The sequence below is a fragment of the Dermacentor albipictus genome, chromosome 1 (genome assembly GCF_038994185.2).
Source record: "Dermacentor albipictus isolate Rhodes 1998 colony chromosome 1, USDA_Dalb.pri_finalv2, whole genome shotgun sequence".
In the NCBI taxonomy this organism is placed as follows: Eukaryota; Metazoa; Arthropoda; class Arachnida; order Ixodida; family Ixodidae; genus Dermacentor; species Dermacentor albipictus.
The window spans coordinates 217,899,072-217,906,732 of NC_091821.1; positions in this window are offsets into that span (position 1 = coordinate 217,899,072).

A 7,661-nucleotide genomic window follows, 5' to 3' on the forward strand; every position below is an offset into this window, starting at 1 on the left:
AGACGCCGCAGTGGAGAACTCAGTTATACTTTTGATCAGCTGAGGTTCTTTAACGCGTGGTGAAGTCGTTCTACACAGGAAACTACCGTAAAACCTTGCCTAGAATACGAACCAGAATATTGTCGCGAGAGGAAAGGCGAGAGAAGTGCACTGGCAGCGATCGGCACCTTTACTGATTTTTGGTTTGGCTTGGTGCCTATGGATATGGCTCAACCCACTACGGGGGATCGGCCGTGAATCGGGAGACAGTAGGTAAAAAGAGAAGAATACTTAAATAGAATTTTGTAATTTAAGAATGCGATATTGAATGAATACTAATTGTTAATATAAAGTTTCATGCTATATTATCTTAAGATTTGAAGTTAATACTTTTGCTTTCATGTTTAGGAAAATAAAACAATAAAATTAACATGGCAGTCTCTTTGTTTCACTTACAATATTAAATATGGCATCACATACGTTTCTATTGCAGTGTCTATAGTGCCAACGCCCCAAGAGACAATATCACAGGGAGCGTCATGACCAATTCAAGTTGGCGAAGGGGATTTTCTAGAAGTAGTTTTCTGTGCACGTCGAACCTACGACACTCTATAAAGAAATTAAGCATTGGTACTCGGCAACGCATTCTCGCAAATTAAACTTCAAATTTTCTTTACTGAAGCGGCAACAACCGACGTCGTTCCCTCGTCTTTCATATCCAACCACTAAAAAAAATGGGCGCCCGATCTGATGATGATGATTATGGATTAAGCATGTAAAACATGCGTGGCAATATAATACGAAAGACAACTCTCGGGCTGAAAAAAAAAAAACTGCGTAAAATACGATTAAGAAAACACGTGGTCCTTGGTCACCAAAAACACCGAGAAAGCACTTACGTTGCTAAAGTCTTTGTCCCGAACGTAATACGATAATAATAAATCGACAGGCCAAAATACGGATAAATACCTCGTGTCACAGCAGGATGTTATGCGATCGCGCTCCCGGAGAGATCACGTTTGTGCGTCACGTTTGGGAACCTATAGCCCACAACCTTACACTGAACTGCCGTAGAGGTTAGAGAACTGCGGTACTGGATGGATGGCGCGGAACATTTGGGAATGAAGTCTGCGCACAATATTTTGCCGCGGGGCCACGGAGTCCTTTCCACGAGCGGAAATGTTTTCCTTCGGTCTCGGCTCGTTGGGGTCGCGGCAGGGTCTGAAGGATTTGAAGGCTATCGGAGCAGCTTCACCTGCGGCAGGCGTCCCCGTCGTGCTATAGACGATAACTGTTGCTCGAGCCGCGAGCGCCTGGTTTCAGAGCGAGAGCTCCGGAGGACAAGTACGCGGGCCCACTCCCACCGCGCAGAACACTGCTGCTCAGCGGCTAGCGCGCTAAACACACTCAAAACAACCAGGAATAAACTACTTCGACAACACGGACACTTGGTTCCGAGCCATTGTAAACGTTCGCGTAATGTGCTAGCGCGTTTTTACGTTTAACCGCACCGATTCACAAGTAAAGTGTTTGAGATACAGAAAGAAATAATTGTTTCGAGCGCACCTAGTGCTCCTGTGTTTAAGCAGTGCTCAGAGTGAGATATATACCAGCAGTCGTAAGTGCCCCAGAATAACTTTATGTGCCATGCTGCTCGTCCAAGTTAGGTCACTTCTATAGTCTGGTCTGCAACAGACTGCTTAATAAAATAATAAATGCTTTGTAGAAATACGACGGGCTTTAAGAATGGCTTTAGCACTCGCGAACATTGGTGCCGCTTCCAGATGAAGCAAGAAAATACAGCCGTTTCATGTAGTTCACTTATTTACCGGATAATTGCAGATTGCAGTAAATCTGGCGGAGAGCTTGAGAGGGGCTGGGGGAGTGGCCTAGTACACGTTGAAAGACAGAGCCCAAGGACATTCTTTTTCCTTTTGCATTTCAACACGAAGAGCGTGCGGCTTGCACGCTTGCAATACCGAGACTGACGACAAGGTGTAGAGTCCTATCGAAGCGAAGCTTACACCAACAATGCGACGAGGGACTAGGCCGACCTTTGCTTCTCGGAGAGGAGAATTTTCAACTCCATCTTTTTGGCTCGAAGGGCTGCGCTCATAGCAACAGAATTTTCGTATTGTACAGAACAGCCGCCAGCGTACCGAGTGCCGCAGTTTCGGGGACGTAGAGCAGGAGTGAAAGCGTAATAAAACCGGCTTGGTTACCATGACGCTTCGTTGGTCAACGCCAGATTTCTGTAAGCGCAAGCTGTAGCACGCTCCTCGGGAGAAAACAAATTTCTTTTTTTATTATTGTTTTCTCTTGCTCATTATTTTTTCGTGCGTAACGATTAGAGTGTGCATACAAATTGCGGCTCTACTATATGAGGGAGAAAAAAAAAAACCGTACTAGCTCCTAGCAAAGCATACTATAGCCAGAAACGCACAAGTTAGATGAAACGGTAGACGTTGGTCGCGACTAAAAAGGGTAAATAGGGCTGTTTCTGCATGTTTCAAACAGGCACGTCCGACGCCCAATGTAAAAGGAGCCATACTAGTAAGACCGCGTCTGCTAAGCGTGTTAAGGTGTTAATCCGCAGACCTTCTTTTGCGAGGCTAAACGAACGCAAACAGATATTCCTGATGGCTTCAGTATCAAAGCTTGGCGGCAGGAAGTGCAGATGCGAATTCTCCCGCTAGCGCGAGCAACGCAGGCGACTGAGCGAGGGTGACGGCGAATGCGTCGTCGTGGGAAAGAGGGGCACGCACTTTTTGTCGTCGCGAGCCGCAGCGGCATCGCGCGCCGCGCGGCCGGCACAGTGCCTCCGCTATCTCGATCTCTTGAAGCGTGAACACGCGAGCGCGGGCCATTTAGCGCTATCGGATCGGTCTGGAGGCCTTGGCGTGAAAACAACGTTTCATCTCTCGCCCGCGTCACCGCAGCCGCCGCTCGGGCCGGCCGCCGCTGCGCACAGTGCGACCGGAGCGGAAGCGCGCTGCGCGGAAACGAGTGACGCGCGATTGTAACACGGACGGCGCGGGGCCCATCCCAAGCGTCCGCACCACCGCGACAATGGGGAACGCTCTCTTGGTGGCGGAAACCTGCTTGTGTGGAGACGTGCTCAACTGGAAACACACGAGAGAACTGCCTCATAAAATCGAGACGGGGTCGGGACACCCGGCCAACCATAGGGGGAGGCGGGATTCGAGACGTCACTGCTGGTGACCAGCGAATGTGTGCTGCGCAATTGGCAAAGGGTTTTGTGACTTTTGTCAAAGTGTCTGTATATTGGGCAGTAAGCAACCTCAGGGGGAGAACTGAAGAAACGTTCACGGACGTCCCACTTGCAGCTGGCTGACTTGCGAGACCCTTCCACTCAGTGGAAAGAGTCGTGGGTGTTTCATGTCCAGAACCGCCAGCAGGCTTTGTTTTGATTTGCCTGTTTATTGGGACAAGGACGATAGAACGGTATCTCGTCATTGCTTTCGTTTTCTTAGCTTTTAACGAGAGAGAAATACCTGAGCTGACGTCAAGGGCATCGGAAGTACTTGGCAGCTGAAGAGTGAGTGTGTTTTGAGGTTGGGAAAGGCTTGGGGAGTAGTCGGTCATTTGCCTGCCACTGCAGCTGCATGCAGTGGCGGGGAAGCGGCGCACACGTCCGAAGCCATTGAGGGACGTGTTGGCTCAATAATTTAAACGCACACCATGTTTTTCTTCATTTTTTTTGCTTTAGTTCCATAGTAATTAGATTTAGATGCACGTTAACGAGCCGCAGGTGGTCGGAATTATGCGAGAGCCCTCCACTACGACGACCATCATGACCCACTGTGCAGCCTAGTCAAACCTCGTTACCTGAAGAGGTAACGATATTAGTTGCACGGCAAATCGCAATGTTCAATTACCTCATAATCAAACCTTCAAAACGAACGAATTGTTAACTTTAGGGCATACTTTTTAAATGGCAATATTGAAGTCGAACAGTATATAATGAAGTCATGTCACTTTTCAAATCACATGGTTCGCCATACGTCGTACTATTTAAGTAAATGTCTACAGTCATTCGTGAAGAAGCTGCATAAGTAGTTCGTGGAGCTTATCGTCCGTATAATTTACTGTTCGTAGTCTGTGGGGGCATGGTCTGTCCGTATTCCGGCACCTCCAAGCACGTGATCTCTTGTGGCCTTTGTCCCTCGACACAGTCACAGCAGATGGGGAGCACGCGCGTGTGGGCGCAAGGGCAGATGACTTCGGGCACTTAGCGGGGTCTTCACGTGCTGGGCTCCAAGTCCATGGGCTGCGGAAGGTGTAAGGGCCGCCAAAGCCCGAAGTGTCCGGAGACAGACTTCCTCCACCAGAGCTAGATCACTAGGAACGGAGCAGACACACGGGAGGACTAGAACACGTTTACCCGTCGATGAACAGATTTGTGGGCTACGTCTGGTAAACAAAAAATCATAAGATTAGCGCCGATATATTGAGATCCATCCCCTAACATATGCTACGAAATCCATTGGCGTTCAAGGTTAATAGCTCTTGCTTCTTATGTAAGCTTTACAGCCCATTCAATGGCAAGGGTTATGTCCACAGGCAGATAAGTTGGTCTCGTCACCGAATAGAGAACCGTGCACTCTATATGCCGAGCTTGTGGATACACAGTGTGAGGCAAGCCTGCCTTGAATGCAGTTTATTTGACTTCATTGTTGTGGACTGTATGCTACCGCCGCATCAGTGCAATGCGCAGAAAGTTACGCGAGCTCTAATAACTTTCCTAAAACTCAACGAACCTGAGAGGAAATTTATAGACACACTGTGTCTGCTATTCTGTGCACGTGAGGTCTCTCATTTTGCCGTTTCTTTCTCCTTTCTTTCAATCCCTCGCCCCCTTTCCACCGTGCAGTTTAGCCAACCGGATGTCCGTCTGGTTAACTTCCATGTCTTTCCTTCTTTTGTTTTGGTCTCTTTCTCTCTGTAAAGAAACTACTATTTCTCATGCCCACATTTCTCCCTGGACGATGCTCGACAAGCCTTAATTTAAGCACATAAGACCGCACAGGGTAGAGAGTTCGCTGTCCATCTTTCCTGCGCTAGCGCGACGCGCCATTGATAGGGAAAGTGTTCGACAATCCAAACGTTCTCAGCCTTATCACGCACGACACACTTAAAGAGGCCTCAGGCCGGGGATGTAGACAGGAAAATCTAACGTCTTGTGGAGTATGCTGATCCTGCTGCTTCGTACATAGCGTTGTCAAGCAAAGACAACGCTATGTACAAACGCAAAGTCTTGAGACAGCGAGGTAAGCGAGGACACTCACATGCCGTGGTGTTTCAGCGACTTGGGTTCGACTCCCGGCAACAGTGTACGCGTCCCGACGAGGGCAGAATGCAAAAATCGCCTGTACCCTTAAGTTTACGTATGGCTTAAAAAACATGAGGTGGTTAAAGTAATCCGCGGCCCTCTACTTCGACCTAAACAATTTACGACCACCTCGATCATATGGGTTCGGGATGGATTAGCCACTAACTCCCACGTTCGCTGTTAGGAAACTTCTGTTCGATCTCTCTGGCTTGAATAAAAAAAAAGAAAAGGAAACTAGACAAAAATTATATTTCCGCCCGCTTCTGTGTATGTCAGCGTCGAATGGAGTGCTGGGTTGAGTGCACTCGCTTCAAATCCAGATGTTTCATCCGCACAAAAACCTCGAGGGGGTGCTGAGAGTGCGGCAAAGAGTTTCCGCCTTCTAGAGGAGCGCGCGAGTGTCTCCTCCTCGTTCCCTCTGGTGGGGCACCACCACCGGTGGGGGGAAAGGGGGAGGGCGCACGCTGAAGCGGCGACGACGGACAGGACCGGCGCATTCCGCCGGCCGAGGAACCGAATTCTTGAGCGGCGGCCGCTGCGAGGCAAAAATAAAGCAATCCGCAGGGACGAGAAGGCGAGAATTTCAAAGATTGGTCTGGCTCGGGACCACTTCTTCGCCACGCCAGGGCAAGAAAGAAGAGAGCGGAACGCCGGGTGGACAAATCCAGGCGAGAGGGCCACTGCAACCGGTGTATTTAGTGCCGAGGGACATAGTTCTCTTCCGATAAGGGCCTCTCTCTGTCTTTGTTTTTAATTTATATCTCGTACCGGTAGGGGGCTTTCATTTTAACCTTGGGCGCTTGTGTTTTTTTTTTTCCTTGCTTTGGCTCGGACCAGCAAGAGAGCATCCCCGCCAGATAGCGGCCGGGCCCTGCGGCACGAGCCCGGCGAGCGGGGCCGCGCGCGCCCGTCGACCCCAATTAGGGGACATTCATTAGCACCGCTCGGGCCGGCGGCCAAGGCTCTCTCCTCGGGCGCGCGCACTCCGGCGCAAGCGCTCGAGCCCCGAACAGGAAGAGGAGGATGCTGCACCACGCCAGAGCTAGGTCACCATTTGTCATGCTCCGCTCGCACACTCACGAGGGCTCCGGGTGACCTGCATCTAAGGAGCGCATCCCGATAGTGACCGCCTGTTCCCGTGCGCAGTCCCACTGGAGTCACCCCTCCTCCCCGCTACTGCGGAAAGCCGAGAAAAATCAGATTCCTACGCGTCTTCGAAATATAGCGCACTAAGGAGCGCGCGCTCGTCGGCAAGGACAGCGGCAGCAAACAGTCGCATGCGCGACTCGCAGGGCTTGTTTGCGCCCCGCACGGCCGATTAGACACGCGAAACCTCAGGCGGCATGCCAGGGACAACCGGCGCAGGACGAGTGATTCCCGCCCCCTGTGAGAGGGGGAAGTTTTCGGGCGCTCGTTCGCGCTTAGTTCGCGCCACCGGACTCGCGACATCTTGGGAGCGAGCTGCCAACTGCCGTCTGTCGCTGCTTTGTCTGCAGGCTCCGAGAGGACGCGACGCGCATCGGATGGCTGCGCCGAGCGTCGCTGAAGCCCCTACCTCTGTGCACTCACCCTGGAAACGAAAGACTGCGGCGGTTGCCTTTCCGTAGGACCACCACAGAATTGCGGCTAAGTAGCGAGCATATGCCATGCTTCGAAAACTGTTGCAAAGCACACATGTATAAGCAGCCAGGCATATTCCGCGCCCAACTTTTTTTCGGAACGTAGCTTTTCGAGTTAATCAACGCAACCGCACATTTCATTAATGGATTTCCCGCAGTCTCCCTCCTTAACACTTCAACACGCGCCAAGCCCATCACATGTTGCAGTCATGAGTACTCGCGGGATCACATTGGCAACAAAAAGAAAATAGGAGGACGCTTAAGCTACTCCTTTAAGAGTGGAACGCGATAGCATTCAAAGATCCGTGACTGCTTCTCACGCTTCCCAGCAACTGGAGCGCATCTAACCGTAACGTCTACAGGGAAACGCTGACCGCGAACGCTATGCACGAAGGCGGGGCTTTCTCGTAGGACCGCGGCCTCTTGCGTAGACCGCGACGGGAAAGGGGCTTTACGATGCGACGGAGGCGAGCGCCAGCTGGAGGTATTGCAAAGAACCGGGTGCGCCGATCCGGGGCCCCCAAGACGCTCATCGCGCCGGCGTGCGCAAATGGCGGGACGCCGCGGCCCGTCTGTGTTTGTGAAGGAGTTCCTTTGAGTTTTCGCGTAACAAAATTATGTTTTCACGTGTACACAAATTACAATCCGAGAGCTATCATGTGTGTAAGTTGTGTGCAAGTCGTAGTTTACGATTTTATTCGTATTTTAGC